Source organism: Dromiciops gliroides, chromosome 2 (genome assembly GCF_019393635.1).
Source record: "Dromiciops gliroides isolate mDroGli1 chromosome 2, mDroGli1.pri, whole genome shotgun sequence".
Taxonomy (NCBI): Eukaryota; Metazoa; Chordata; class Mammalia; order Microbiotheria; family Microbiotheriidae; genus Dromiciops; species Dromiciops gliroides.
Window position 1 is genome coordinate 13,543,391 of NC_057862.1, and position 15,834 is coordinate 13,559,224.

The window sequence follows — 15,834 nt, forward strand, 5'->3', positions numbered from 1 at the left end:
TCTCTGTCTCCATCCTGTGTATATATATATATATATTTTTTTTTAATTTAAGAAAAAGAAGAGGGAAAACATTGGATCAGAATGGATCAACATCTTTTTAAAAATCTGAAAATAAGTAAGATTTTTTTTTTTTTTTGGTGAGGCAATTGAGGGTCAGTGACTTGCCTAGGGTCACACTGCCAGTAAGTGTTAAGTGTCTGAGGCCGGATTTGAACTCAGGTCTTCCTGACTCTAGGGCTAATGCTCTAGCCACTGTGCACAATTTCTAATTTGTGGACCTGCCCCTACCTCTCCCGAGGGGTGGGGGGTGGGGGTAATGAGAGCTTTGTAGACCTCTTCCTTGGGGCTTGCTTGTTCTGCATTTCCCATCATTTGTTCTCTGTCCTTTTGTGGTGGTTGGTCTTTCCATTTAAATTGTTGTTCTCATTGGATACATCATTGTCTTGGCCATGACTGTGAATCTTTTCAGGCTTCTCCATATTTGTTCATTTTGAGTCCTTTCAGGCAGTTGTGTCTGACTCTTCTTGACCCCATTTGGGGTTTTCTTGGCAAAGACACTAGAGGGGTTTGTCTTTTCCTTCTCCAGCTCATGTTACAGGTGAGGAACTGAGGCAAACGGGGTGAAGCGACTGGCCCAGGGTGACCCTGCTAGGAAATGTCTGAGGCTGGATTTGACCTCAGGTCCTCCTGACTACAGGCCCGGCTCTCTATCTACTGAGCTACCCAGCTGCCACAGTGATGTTCCACTGCCGCTCTGTACCTCAGTTTGTTTAGCCATTCCCCTTCTCTGTGGTCATCTGTTTTATTTACAATTCTTTGCTCCCACAAAAAGTGCTGCTATCAATATTTTGGTTTATGTAGAGCCTTTCTTTTGATCAATCACCTGCTTGGAATATTTGCCCAGCAGCGACTTCTTGAAGCTCAAACGGTTTGGACACTTGGGCCATTTTATTTGTACCATTATGAAGATCTGTAATATCCAGTGGAGGCAGGTGGCTAGGTGGCACAGTGGATAAAGCACCGGCCCTGGATTCAGGAGGACCTGAGTTCAAATCCGGCCTCAGACACTTGACACTAGCTGTGTGACCCTGGGCAAGTAACTTAACCCCCATTGCCCCTCAAAAAAAAAAAAAAGAAAAAAAAATATCCAGTGGAGGAGTTGGTTGTATTTCCCCAGAGGCTCTTGGGAGCTGGCAACACATAGGGCTCAAAGGCCCCATAGAGCTGCTCTGGTCCAGTACGCCTTTGACCAAGTAACTGGAGCTCAGGGAGGGGAAGCGCGACTTGTCAAGTCACACAGTTTGTCAAGGGAAGAGTGGCCTTCATTCAGGCCTTGGTCATCCTGATTCTAAGCCCAGTGTTCTCTCCTCCACACCCCAGCTGGTTCTCTGGGTCACACTGCCTATTGGGCTATTTTTGGCTTCTGAAAAATGTGTTTTCAAATTCATTTTGAGATAACATCATCCAGTGTTTAAATCCTGGCCAGGAGACAGCAGCTCACCGCCCCATTTATCACCCATTTATCATCTCAGGGAATGACAGTGTAATAGGAACATGGCATTTTTTTTTTTTTAGTTCCCATCTGTAAAATGTAGATTAATACTAATATGTCCCCTTCTTAGGGACTGTGTAGACATTAACTAGAAAATATATAAAGACACTGCACACCGTTTTATCATGTCATGATTTTCTACAGTGTTTAGTATATAGGGTTTAAATGGATAGATACTGCGATTAAAAAAAAAAAGCCAAAAAACTCATCACGGAAAATGATGTTTTCTGTCTGTAGCCTTTCAGTAACTCTTATCTAGACAGTTTGATTTGGAAGTGAAAAAGGGTGGGGCTGGGGGAAGAGTTCTTCAGAGATAGAAGACTGAATGGGAAAATTCTTAAATGCAAGATATTAGACTGCTAGGAAAGCCATTAAAAAAAGCCAAGCTTGAGTGTGGGAGCTTCCTCTAATGATGCAGCTCTCAGCTCTTCCAGAACACTATGCTTAGTAAGTCTTAATTGCCTGTGGCTTCTGAGGTGGAGTGACTTGTCCTTGGTCACACCATGGAGCCAGTAAGTCTCAGAGGCACTCAGCCTCAGTTTGTTCATCTGTAGAATCAGGGTAACAGGATAACTTTTACTTAATCCAACATGGGTTGTTGTGATGCTAAAACAAGTTAATGTCTGCTTTCAATATTTTATATATTACTATATCAATTATATATAATATTATAGAATTTATTATGTTGTGTTATGTCATGCCATATTAAATAAACACATACGCGCGCATGCATGCACACGCACATACATACATTGAAGTGACCATTGGAAAACATCTCCCATTTTTCCTATTGAACTACTCACCTACTATACTACCTGCTACTCTCCTGCTGGTTACTGTTTCATGTCAGGTGTTCTGTGGATTGTCCTGCTGGTAGTAGATAAAATAACTATAGTTGAATAAGAATATTAGAAGATACAAGTCCTGCTGAGTCAGCTCATTAAGAGCATCCTAGGGATGATAGCAGCAGCAGATGGTGGGGTGGTAGGGTTGGATCTATCCACCTCTCTTACACACTGCTGGTTTCTTCTGCTAGTCCGTATTCCAACAGCTTTTTATTCCCATGTACTTTGGTGATTCCGAGTATTTGATAGGGCAACATTTATTAAAAACGTTATTCTCCAATTTTTACAGGTCAGTGATATTTCTGGGTGACTAGCCACCAAGTCTGTGTTGTTGTTTTTATGCAACTAGGTGACACAGTGGATGGCGTGTCAGGCCTGAAGTCAGGAAGAGTTTAAATCCAGCCTCAGACACTCACTAGTTTGACAAGTCACTTAACCTCTGTCAGTCTCAGTTTTCTCATCTGTAAATTGAGGATAATAACAGCACCTATTTCCCAGGGTTGTTGTGAAGATCAAATGAAATGATATTTGTAAAGCACTTAGCACAGTGCCTGGCATATTCAGGGGCAGCTGGGGCAGCCGTCTTCTTTACACATGGCTTTAATTTCTTCTAGTTCTCTCTATATTTTGAAAGTTTGTCTTAGAGATTACCTATATTCAGTATGATGGCGGGTTTTACAATTTTTTTTTCTCTTAAATTTCTGTGGATCCATGAGATGGCCAGGTGGTTGTGGGCAACAGGCCTGTGGGTTTTTTGTTTGTTTGTTTGTTTTTTTAGTGAGGCAATTGGGGTTAAGTGACTTGCCCAGGGTCACACAGCTAGTAAGTATTAAGTGTCTGAGGCCGAATTTGAACTCAGGTACTCCTGAATCCAGGGCCGGTGCTCTATCCACTGCGCCACCTAACTGCCCCCAGACCTGTGTTGACGGTCAAGTTCTAGAAGAGTTAATTTGGGGTTTCCATTTCGTGGAATGAGGGTTGTTGACTAAATTTAGAAAGCATAACCACCTTCTCGTGTAAGATTCTAGTCCAATAGAGGCACAGTTTTCATAATTTCATTGCATGCCTTGTGCTTATCAGTTAATTCAAGGAACAAAGGTTATTTAAGCTTTTTGGAATTTCTGGGGGCCGTGACCTTATCCTGATATGCGTGAGTCAACTCTTCCATGTCTGTTAACAAATTTGTAAAACTTGCCCATTGGGTGGGTATCACCCCTCCGGGGGCTTTTGATTTCACTTTTGGGATTCCTTCTTTCAGTGCTGGGCACCAAACTTAGAGGTTTGGACCAGTCTCTACTGCTTTGTAAAATGCAAACTATTGCCTTGTAAAATGAGGTCTCTGTTCCAAAAGTCTTTTTTGTACATTTTTAGCTTTTTATTAATGTATCTTCACTGTATCATTATTGTTATTATTATTCTTTCTGAGAATGTGAATTTGGATTCGTTTTGAATAGACCGTATTTTCTAGGCGGTCAGGGCTAGGAGCCAGTGATTTGATTTATGTTTATAATTGTAGAGCAGAGATCTTGGATTTGACTTTTTGGCCCTTTTAGGATCTGACGTGAGAACTGAGTGAATAGTGAAAAAACAAACAAACAAAAAACCAAACACCTTTAGATGATGTGTAAATGATTGGAAATGGGAGAAGAGTGTGGTACTCTGTCTCCATCCCCGGCCACGCCCCCTCAAGGTTAGAATTACTGTTTTTCAGGTGAGGCAGTAACAGAAGCAGATCCCTGTGTGGTATTTGAGCCCTCACCAAAAGCTGGCATACAACAGACATATTCAAGCCACTGTGTTGAAACAAGCATCTCATATTTCTAAGGTCCAACTACCCTGCTATTATTTCCAAAGGGAAAACAGGCTTTAGCAGGAGAAGCTGCTAAGTCTAAAACCTCTCCTTTGCTCCCATCTCTCCATCACGGGTATCATACTTACCTGTGCATGGGTTTATCCTCTTCCCCCCAGCTGAGATGGAAATTGCCAACCCAGTCAGTGAGTTTTTCCTCCTCCCATCCATTTTTTATTGTCTTTTTACAGATTCTAAACTTAAGCACCAAAGAAAATGATCTGATTGTTTCCATATACAAAAGGGATGGTACATGAAATGCAGGTTTCCATTCTGTATATCTTGCTTTTCTTTTTCAGAATATAATAGGTTCCCCTGGTAGTTTTTGCCTCTCTCTGGCTCTTCATCTATTCTTTTCTGGACATCGTTTATAAAGATCCCTAAATGTCTGTTTAAAAATAGCTACCCTGTTTGTTTCTCTTCCTGCCCATTAGAAGAAAAGAAAAACAAAGCCCTTGTAACAAATAGGGTAGGGACTTGGTCAGTTTGTCTGTTTTCCAGAGGGCCTGTCACATAATAAATAAATAATAAATATGTCTTGTCTCGAACGAATGAATGATAAAATGAAGGAATATTGGTTTCTCCTATGTTTTAGGCTCTTAGGGAACTGCTTTATGCTAGAGTGATGCTAGGTCTTTTTTTTTTTTAAAATAATATTTATAGATGTCTTGTGAGGGTTTTTTTTTTACATGAACAAAATTTTCCCCAGTATCTCTTCCCATTCCCCACCCCCCTCCAGGTAGCTACCCCATATTAAAAAAATAATATTTCTTAAAGACAAAAAAGAAAATAGAAATCAATGAAACTGAAAAATACATCACATTTGTCTGAAAACATGGGCAATGTACAACACTCATGGACTTTCCACCTTGGGATGGGGGAGGGAATATCTTCTCTCCTGTGTAGTCATGCTTGTTCTTTGTAATTTTGTAGCATTCACTTTCGATTTTGTTTTGTGATTCTTTCCGTTGTAGTCATTGAACGTACTATTTTCCTGAATCTGCTTACTCCACTCTGCATCAGTTTGTGTAAATCTTTCTACCCTTCTCTGTAGTCGTCTCACTTGCCATTTCTTACAGCTCAGGAATATTCCATTACGTTCATGGGCCACAGTTTGTCCAGCTGCTCTCCAGTCAGTGGTCATCTATTTTGTTTCCCATTCTTTGCTCTCACAAAAAGTGCTGTTATGAATATTTTGGCATATTTGGAGACTCTTTAAAATGACCTCCTTGGGATATGTTTAGTAGTAGAATCTCTAGGTCAAAGAGTTGCTGTATTTTAATCACTTTATTTACACAATAAGCTACAGTGGAATCAGGAGGAACCGAGTTAATATTTTAACTCAGATACTTATTGGCTGTGTAACCATGCAAGCCACTTAACCTCTGTCTGCCTCAGTTTCCTCATCTATAAAATGTTGATGATCATAACAGTGTCTTTTAGGATCACTATGAGGTTTAAATGAGATAATGTAAGTAAAGTGTTTTGTAAAATAATTCCAAATTACTTTCCCAAATGGTTGAGCTGATTCACAGCTTCACTAACAATGCATCAGTGTACCTAACTTCCTACAGCCCCTCCAACATTGACTGTTCCCATCTTTTGTTATTTTTGCCAAAAGGTGAAACCTCAGGATTATTTTGTTTTGCATTTCTCTTATTATTAGTGATTTTGAGCAATTTTTATTGTGACTGTTAATAGCTTGTGATTCTTTTGAGAATAGTTTGTTAATATCTTTTGACCATTTTTCTAATGGGGAGTGGCCTTGTCCTATAAGACACCAGGAAAGGAAGAAAACAATAATTTATTAAGTGTCATGCACAGTGCTAAATGTTACAAAGCTTTGGAGCTTTACAAAGATGATCTCATTGGATTCTCACAAACCCATTATCAGAGAAATTTGATAAAAATTTAAAAAAAAAAGGTTTTTCTTTTTTTAATCCTAGTTGTGCATTGATTTTGTTTGTTCAGAAGCTTTTCAGTTTCATGTAATCAAAGTTACCTATTTCATCTTTTATGATTGCCTCTCTCCCTTGTTTGGTTAAGAATATACTCCTTATCTTCTGATCTTTTTCTCTTCTGATTTTTTTTTATGGTGTGAGTTTTAATATTAAAATCATGTATTTATTTAGACTGTGTTGTGGAATGGAGTGAAAGGTGTTGGTCTAAGCCTAATTGCTGCCGGACTTGGTTCGTTTTCCCAAAAATTTTAACCAAATTGGGCATTCTTTCCTTAGTTATCAAACACATATTTATTGAGTTCCATTATTTCTGATTCTCCCTTGTTTGTGTCTTCCCCCCCCCCCTTTTTTCTCTCTCCCTCCTCCTTTCCTCTGTCTCTCTCTGGTTACCCACCCCCTGCTTAAAAACCACATCAGTCCATGATCTAGATCTTGACTTAGATGCTGTCAAAGGTTGCTGTGGCCAAAAGCCCTTGTCACCTTCTAGTCAGCCTGGTGATGAACCTTCTGGAATATAGCTGGTCTTTGTGTGAGAAATCTGGAATCCATCTGCGAACTCCCACCTAGCTGGGAGGGATCTGCCTGCTCAGGTCAATTCAACAGACACCAAGTGGCTACTATATGCCAGGTGGTAAGGATCCAAAGACAACATGAGGAAGGAATTCCTGCCTTCAGAGAGCTTGTTCTTCCGGGCAGAGTGGGATGGACTCAGGAAAGGCTTCAAATAGGGAAGGGGTGTCTGAGTTGTGCTCTGATGGGAATTGTAGATCCCATGGAGGGCCTGTGCACAGATTGCACTCTTTACAATAATATCAACAACTATACCTAGCATTTGCATAGCACTTTAAGGCTTACAAAGCACTTAAGAAATAAGTGTGGTGAGAATAAAATGAGGTATTTCTTAAGTGAGGAAACTGAAGCAGACAGAGGCAAAGTGACATGCCCAGGGTCACACAGCTAGTAAGTGTCGGAGGTTGGATTTGTGAAAGGAAGCACAATGCTCTGGGCACTGTGGCACCCCCTAGATGTTATCTGGGCCCTGTACCAGCACTGCTAGTAAGAGCTGGGGTCTAACTACATGCTCTACAGTGGTATTAGAGGAGGTAATTGAGGGGGAGAGTCCCCTGTATTTTGTAAATGACCAGGTCATGTATTATATATGCAGAGTCTCACTTCTCTGTCATCTGTGCACACGTGTACATGCATATGTGTTACCTTCTTTCTGTCCTGTGAAGCTCTTGCCTAATTCTGTTGGGATAATCATTAAGTCACCAAGTCCGAAGCTCTTGAAGCCCAGTTTGACCTTTGTTATTAGAATGTACATGTGCTCAGGTATTTCACAGAAGTGTCGCAAGTGAGCAAATCTTTGCCAAAGACATTACATCAGCCAGCTCGTGGTGGGGCTATTTTTAATGGTGTGTGATTCCTGTGGTCATTTAACCAAAGCAGAAAGCTTGTGAAGTCGGGGCCAGAGCCGTGGGCCTGAGAAAGTCTGCTGAGTGAAGTGAGAAGTTCCTTGGGACGTGTTTTCCGAAGGATCCAGGGCTCAGAGCAGCTCTGGGGGCCCTGGTGCATCCCTTCATTTCCTCTGGTAGTGGAGGCTCTGGTGGGCAGAGTGAAATCTTCATGGATGGTGGATGGTGTGTGTAAGAATATTTAAACTCCAGTATTGTGCTGTTAAAGGAAGGTCTTGCTTTACCAAGTCTCTTTATCCAGGCAATTGCTGATCAATCCACCTGTAACCTAAAAACCTCGTTAGGTCTAATGATTTCAGCTGTAATAGAATCCTGCCTGAGCGCTGATGCTCTGAAGACTTCTAGTGAGTTCTGAGTTCCAGTTTTTACAGACAAGGAAGTGGTGAGGTGCCATGGAGAGGCCTGGGTTCGAATCTAGCCACTGGTACTTAGCCTGGCTCTGTGAACCTAGAGAATGCACAAGATCTCCTGCCTTGAAGGGACCTTAGAGCTCAGGCCGTCTGACCTATGCTGGACTAAGGATCCCCTCTGCAGCACCTTTACTAGGGTTCCCTCCTCGGCTATGGTGGGATGGGCATTTGGGCCTCAGTCTCCCCATATGTTGGATGAGATGACCTTTAAGGGTCACTTCTGGCTCTAAACCTGTAGTTCTACCTCTGAAGGCAGCCCCCTGTCTTTTGGATACTGTTGTTCAGTTGTTTCAGTCGTGTCTGGCTCTTTGTGATCCCATTTGGAATCTTCTTGGCAGAGATACTGGAATGGTTTGCTGTTTCCTTCTTCAGCTCATTTGACATATGAGAAAACTGAGGCAGACAGGGTGAAGTGACTTGCCCAGGGTCACTCAGCTAGTGTCTGAGGCTAGATTTGAACTCAGGCCTACCTGCCTCCAGGCCTAGTGCTCTGTCCAGTGCAGCACCACATACTGCCCCACCTTTTGGATACATTTAGCAAACACTTGTTCTGTTGTTACTTACTAGCTGTGTGACCTTGGACAAGTCCCTTCCCTTCCTCTGGTCCTCAGTTTCCTGGTCTGTAAATGAGAGGGTTGGCATAGATGGCTCCAAAATCTTAAGTCATTTAACTCCTCAGTGCTCCCAGCAATTCTCTACAAAAGGGATGCTGGCTTGGGTAATCGAGGATGCTGTCACCAGCTTCCCTGCACTGGTTTGAAAAAAGATGATCAGTCTGTTCTTAGTGGAAGCCGGATGACACCTGCCACACTTGGTTCCTGTTCTCCTATGGTCCCCCAGGCATGCTAACAACAGGTAGTCGAGTCTCTGGCTGTTGTCATTTCTTCCCTCTCCCTGCCTGTCCCCATGCATGCGCCCCCCCCCCATCCTGAATGAGGATGGGGGCTCAGAGCTGGGCAGGGGCAGTGGGGCCAAAGGTGGGAGAGCAGAGACCAGCCACCAGACAGATAAGAACCGACAACCCAGAGGTCTTGGCTTGGGTTGCTTCACTTCCCCTTGTTTGGGATGCTTTCTAGTTCAACTGATTTTCAAAAATAAAACATGGGAGAAAAACGTCCCAGTGGTGAATTTTTTTTTTTTTTTTTACTATTAAGAATAATCAAAGGATGCTGAGTGATTTTACTTTGCTGTGTTTCTCTGTTGCTTCCTTGTTCTCTTTTAGGAATTCCTGGCTTCTGACGAAGCCAGATTTTCTATTTCTTTCCTTCTGAGGCCCCATGCCTCTGTTCCTTTCCCCCAGATCCATCCCAGGACTTCAGAACCCTTAGGTGCCTGTGCTGATGCCAGTCACTGTTCTTTTCTTTTCTTTTCTTTTGTGGGGCAATTGGAGTTAAGTGACTTGCCCAGGGTCACACAGCTAATAAGTGTCAAGTGTCTAAGGCCAGATTTGAACTCAGGACCTCCTGAATCCAGGGCTGGTGCTTTATCCACTGTACCACCTAGCTGCCCCCCCAGTCACTGTTGACTCTAGTAATGGTTATGGCCACTGCCCAGATGAGGGCTCTTTGTGCAGCCCCTTTATTGTTGACTGGTCCCACAAAATTGTACATTTGACACCCCCCCCCCCCCCGCCATGGTCCTGCAAAGTTCTTCATGGCTGTTCGATGTGTAGGTCTTAGCTCCTCCACTGAAGTTGATTTGAAATGGGTTCTCTGGGGCTGAAATCCTGGCTTCCTCTGTGATCTCAGACACATCACTGACCATCTCTGTTCTTTCTTTCCTTGCCTTGGAGATGAGGGAGATGGAGCAGGTCATGGAAGCAGTGCCTTTTTGAGCTTGAAGGGACATGAGTAACTGCGGACCAGTGCTTGATCAGTCACCCTGCCTTGGTCTGAAGTGCTCTGTGAATGGGAAATCCCCATTCCCTCCCATCCATGGCAGCCCATTCCCTGATAGAATGACCAAATTTGCCTCATGTCAACTCCCAGCCCTGCCATCCATCCCAGCTGGGACAGACAGGACAGGGCTGCTCTCTCTTCCACACGCCAGTCCTTCGGATACTTGGCAGCCATCTTGTCTCCCTTGGGTCCCTCCTTTTCCCGGCTCCATATCCCTGTCCCTTCACTCAGTCCTCATCAACTGTATTTCTACCTTCCTCCTTACTACAAAATTTTGTCATTTGGCACTAATTAACTTTGAGAACAACATAGTAAACACAAACACAATTTATTTATTTATTTTTGCCAGTCTGTTCTCTCAAAAAAAAAATAGTAATGGACAGCTTTAATATGGGGCTGGACACTGAAGCATTGGTGCTAGCTGACTGACCCGTTGTCAGTGGCAACTGGTTTAAGGCTGAGTCCAGAGGCTCATTTGATTTAAAGAGGCAGTGTCGATGTCCTGGAAGTAGAGCTGGGATTGGAATTAGGACCTGAGTTCAAATCCCTGCTCTGTAGACAGTATCTGGACCTCAGTGGCCATCATTTTACATATAATAATAATAAAATTTAAAATAATAATAACTAACTATATAGCATTTACTATGTGCTGGGGCGTGTAAGGGCTTTACATTTATTTATTTATTTATTTATGTATGTATGTATTTATTTATTTATCTATTTATCTATCTATTTATTTATTTATTTTTGGTGAGGCAATTGGGGTTAAGTGACTTGCCCAGGGTCACACAGCTAGTAAGTGTTAAGTGTCTGAGGCTGGATTTAGCTAGTAAGTGTCAAGTGTCTTAGGACAGATTTGAGGCAACTAGGTGGATAGAGTGGAGTCAAGAAGACTCATCTTCCTGAGTTCAGATCTGGCCTAGCTGTGTGACCTTGGGCAAGTCACTTCCCTGTTTGCCCCAATTTCCTCATCTGTCAAATGAGCTGGAGAAGGAAATGGCCAACCCCTCCAGGATCTCTGCCAAAGAAACCCCAAATGGGGTCACAGAGAGTCAGATATGACCAAAACAACTGAACAGCACTACCCCCAAAAGCTGCCCAAAGGAAATGAATCTGAGGCCCAGAGACCCTAAGGGGCTTTTGAACTGGAGGGGATCTGAGGTTACAGTCGACCTCCCTAATTTTACAAGGGAGTAAACTGAGGCCGGGAAGTGTGAGGTACCATCCCCAGGTGACCACAGTATGTCGTGGACATCCTAGGCTGGATTTGAACCTGGGTGCTCAGACTCCAGAGGCAGGGCCTTTTCTTCCCCTTGTATGACACTGTCCAAATAGGCCTTTAGGGAATGGCCTGCACAGATAAATGATTTTTTAGAAAGTGCTTTATTCTTCCTTCTCCAACTGAAGGCCTCCTCTTCTAGGTCTGCCTTGGGTCCTCCAAAGCCAGCTGTATAATTTGTCTTCAGAAGATCAGACTTGCCAACTTGGCGACAGGGCATGACCTTTGGACCCACCGTAGCTCTGCCCGCCCTCCCTTCTGAGGTCACTTTCATCGGCTCTGGCTCTGCCTTGGATGGACCCTGTCAGTTAGGTCAGCTTCTAGCAGCAGTGACAGGGCCCCGTGGCTGGTGGGCTGGAATCAGTGAGACCCGAATTTGAATCATACCCCAGATCCACCTAGCTGCATGACCCATAGCCCTCAGCAAAGTGAGGGAGTTGGGCTGTCTGGGGGCAGCTCTCCTGCCTGACCCCACTTTGCTGGAGGTGGGAAGGCAAAGGGCTGAAATGCCTTCCCTTTCTGACAGGGGCTGCCTCCCGGCTCTGGGCAGGAATCAGGTAAACAAACGCTTTTCGTCTCTCATTCTCGAACGGTCACTCGTCACTTGGCAGGTGATGCTTTTTATTTCAAGGGTGAGTCTAATAATCTTGGCCTTCTCTGCACAAAGTCCATATGGGGGATAGTAAAAGAAAAAAAATTCTCGAGCCATAACATCCGGTCTGGTTCTGCTGAGTAATTCTTCTATTGGAACAGAAGAAACAAAGCAGACACCCAGATGGGAAGGGAAAGCCCTACCCTCCAGGGCTGCCTGCTTAGCTCTTTGAGACCAGTCAGACAAGCGGCAAGCATTTATGAAGCACCTGCTGTCTGCGGAGCTTTGTGGTCGGTCCCGGGGGAGGGATGAGGTAGAGACGAGTCCTAGTCCCTGCTCTTGGGGTGCTTGTTAGAATGCAGATGTGTGGGTTCCAAATCTACCTCTCTTTCTGTGCTGCGGAGGCTAGGAGAGATGTTCATAGGCCAGTCTGTGCACTCTTTTTTTTTTTTTCAGGCAGTGGGGGTTAAGTGACTTGCCCAGGGTCACACAGCTAGTCAGTGTCAAGTGTCTGAGGCCGGGTTTGAACTCAGGTCCTCCTGAATCCAGGGCCGGTGCTTTAACCCCTGCGCCATCTAGCTGCCCCCCAGTCTGTGCACTCTTGGCATTGCAAGCAGCTTCTCAGTCTGCACCATCAATTTGCATCGAATAATACCCAGAAATCAAGTTACCTAGAAATGATCCCACTGCGGGCACTTGACGTTGATGGGGACGGCCCCTGTGCCCTTCCTCTCTCTTGGTGGAAATTGGCAGAAGGAGACGTGTGTCCCGATGGAGAAAGATGTCAGCCTTGTTTTGTGGGAAGGGAGTGACCATTTGTTCTTTTGTTGTTTTCAGTCCTGTCTGACTTCTTGACCCCATTTGGGGTTTTCTTGGCAGAGATCCTGGAGGGGTTGGCTATTTCCTTCTCCAGCTCATTTGACAGATGAGGAAACTGAGTGACTTGTCCAGGGTCACACAGCTACCAAGTGCCTACAGCCAGATTTGAACTCAGGTCTTCCTGACTCCAGACCCAGTGTTTCACCCACTGTGCCACCAGGCTGTGTTAGAAATAGTGGTAAAAGTTGAGTTATGAAAGGGCTCTGGGAAGTCTTTTTTTTTTTTTTTTTTTTTTTTTTAGTGAGGCAATTGGGGCCAAGTGACTTGCCCAGGGTCACACAGCTAGTTAAGTGTTAAGTGTCTGAGGCTGGATCTGAACTCAGGTACTCCTGACTCCAGGGTCGGTGCTCTATCCACTGCGCCACCTAGCTGCCCCATCTGGGAAGTCTTTTTATTGGCTAATTTGAGTTAGGATAGAAATAACTGGCCCTGGAGCTTGGAAACCTGAGACGGGAGCCCAGACCCTTCAGCGACTGGCTTTGTGACCTCAGCTGGGTGATGGACCAAAGGAAGGAGCCTTTGCACTCAGACTGGGGAGGTCAGACATCACGAAAGTCATGGAGGAGGCTGTTCTGTATAAATGAAGAAGCCATGTTCAGGAGAGGCCAGAGCTATGAAACTGAAGTATTGATTTTTATTGGGGGGTGGGATGTGTGTTACATGTATGACCCCCTCCCCCCAAACCTCAGCTCTTCTCCAGAACCAGGGCCTTCTTTGCTGTTTAGTTGGGGATAGAGAAGGGGTCTCCTAAGGATACAGGTTGCTTAGCTTCAGAGTTATTACAGATGTTTAATATTAAGCAAACCAAAAAACATTTATGACATTCAGAAACTCTTCAGACTCTTGTTAGTTCTGCCTGTCCTTGCCTCAAGGTGATGTAGTGATTTAGAATTAGCCCTTGCTCGGGGGTCCAGGGACCTGGGCTCTTAGGTCGCCTCTGAGGCTAACCTTGGGAGTGATCTTGGGCAGGCCACTTTACTCTCTGGGCCTCAGTTTCCTCTATTGTAAAATGAAGGGGTTGGACCTGGTGGGTTCTGGTTTCCCTCCCACCTCTGGCTTTGGGAGCCAGTGACAGGCCAGGGGCTTGGCCTTGACGTTCGAGGGCCACCCAAGGGATGGAGCGATCTTTGCTGGCTTTGGTGTTTTCTTGGGCTCTGAGACTTCCCCTCCATTTATGAAGACTTATTCTTTTAAATTGTCTGATAAGATGATTAACCCCAATAGACAACATTTAAATAGTGTTTGCAAAGCACTGCAGAGTCATGAGCCACTCAGTCGATCGCTTTTTCAGGTAGATCATCCAGATAACCGTCACCCCCATTTTATAGATGAGGCTGCCAAGGTCTGTGTAGGATCACTCAGCTCTGAAGTGTCCACACTGGCAATTGAGCCTTTGTTTTCTGGGTGCTGCCCACAGGAATCTGACCTAGTATTGTACTGGGCAACGGAAGGCGAGAGCTCTTTGGGTTTAAGACAGTGGATGTAGAAATATCATGTCTGGCGAGCCCCCCCAAACCCCCACCCCCCCCACCCCGAGTGGCAGGTGTGTCCACACTGATGAGGTCGGGGCTTTCCCAAGTGTTTCTTTCCATTGACAACAGCAGCTGGTGGCTGGTTCATGGGACACGAGCAGGGATCCTTGGTTCTGGGTTCCTCCTTCAAATACCACAGCTCTAATCTAGTTGGGGAGGCGGGAGAGACTTGATGAAATTGGGACCTTCCTTGTGGTCTGCACACAGCTGTGCGGCAGTCCTGAGTGCCCTCCCTCTTCTCTTCCTTCAGGCCCGGCCTGGACACCGGCTCCTCCAGGGCTGAGATTCTCAATCCTTCCCCAGATAATCTTGTATTTATTTACTTAGCTCTGCTCAGCAGAGAGGCACAGCTGTTGGGCCTAGATAGCTTCGTGGGTGCCAGGAAGACCCAGGTTCAAATCCTGACTCTTACACACACTGGCTCCGTGTCCCTGGGCAAGTCACTTAACTCCTTAGGTACCTGAGAGGTACCAGGCACTTCTCTCTCTCCCTTTTTTTTTTTGCAGGGCAATGAGGGTTAAATGACTTGCCCAGGGTCACATAGCTAGTAAGTGCCAAATGTCTGATGCCAGATTTGAACTCAGGTCTTCCTGAATCCAGGGCCAGTGCTCTATCCACTGTGCCACCTCGCTGCCCCCCATGACAAAGAATTTTAAAAAGAGGAAAAGAAATAGTTAAACTGAACTAAGCCAGTCATGTAAACAAGGCTGACTTACTCTGCTGTAGCCCCCTCTTTTTCAGCAAACGTTCACTTCCATTTGTTTGTTGTTTGGGGCCCATTTTCATGTTTGTGGTCATTGTGGCCTTATTGGCGTTTTTTTCCTTTTCTTTGGTGGGGCAATGAAGGTTAAGTGACTTGCTCAGGGTCACACAGCTAGTGTCAAGTGTCTGAGGCCAAATTTGAACTCAGATCCTCCTTAATCCAGGGCCAGTGATTGGCCTTATTGTTTTGCTGGAGATAAGAAGACCTGAATCCAAGTCCCAAGTCTGGCACTCACTGGATATTTGACCCTACACAATTCAGTCAACCTCTCTGAGAGGATGGTGATGTGCTTCAGTGGATGGAGTCTTCATACTGAGAGTTCCTCGCGCTGCTTTTCCAGTCTAGTCAGTCTGTTTGCGTTTAGAAGTCAGTAGATTGCTTACATAATCAAGCTCTTCCTAAATGAAACAGAGTGAGAGCTTTCCTTTTTAACTGAGTTTAGTTCATGTTTGCGACCTTCTGCATTTTCTTCCTCTTGGGACCCTTGCAATGACTCTGTGTTTCTAGGTCTCTCCTGATCTTGTTTTTCAATGTTTTCATTTGATAACGGAGCCGCCCCGAGATGGGGAGTCAAGGACACCCACATTCAAGTCCACTTATTTATTAGATCTGTGCCCTTGGGCAGAAACAGTCTGAGTCTCTGGGGCCTAAGTTTCCACACTGGTAAAAATGAGGAGGGGCTTGGCCCAGCTGGAGGAGAGCAGGGAAAGCGCTTGATGCAGGGTGACTTGAAGGCACCTCTTACTTCCTGTGTTTCGGGGATATGTCCACATTTCAGAAACTTAATTTTTTTCTTTTT

At 44.7% G+C, this 15,834-nt stretch overlaps 1 protein-coding gene across 9 annotated transcripts in view; it reads left to right on the top strand.

Annotated features, from left to right (window-relative positions):
* Nucleotides 1-15,834, top strand: part of LOC122740550 (phosphatidylcholine:ceramide cholinephosphotransferase 1) — a 276,156-nt gene that overhangs the window by 229,404 nt on the left and 30,918 nt on the right. Inside the window, exon 1 of one of the 9 annotated variants that reach the window (XM_043982883.1) lies at nt 7,636-7,847. The exons of 6 other annotated variants lie outside the window; for them this stretch is intronic. The gene's annotated coding sequence lies outside the window, so the exon portion shown is untranslated. Of the gene's footprint in view, nt 1-7,635; nt 7,848-11,578; nt 11,827-11,879; nt 11,902-15,834 lie in introns of those variants that run through there. 2 more of the 9 variants (XM_043982885.1, XM_043982884.1) reach the window with 2 other exon arrangements.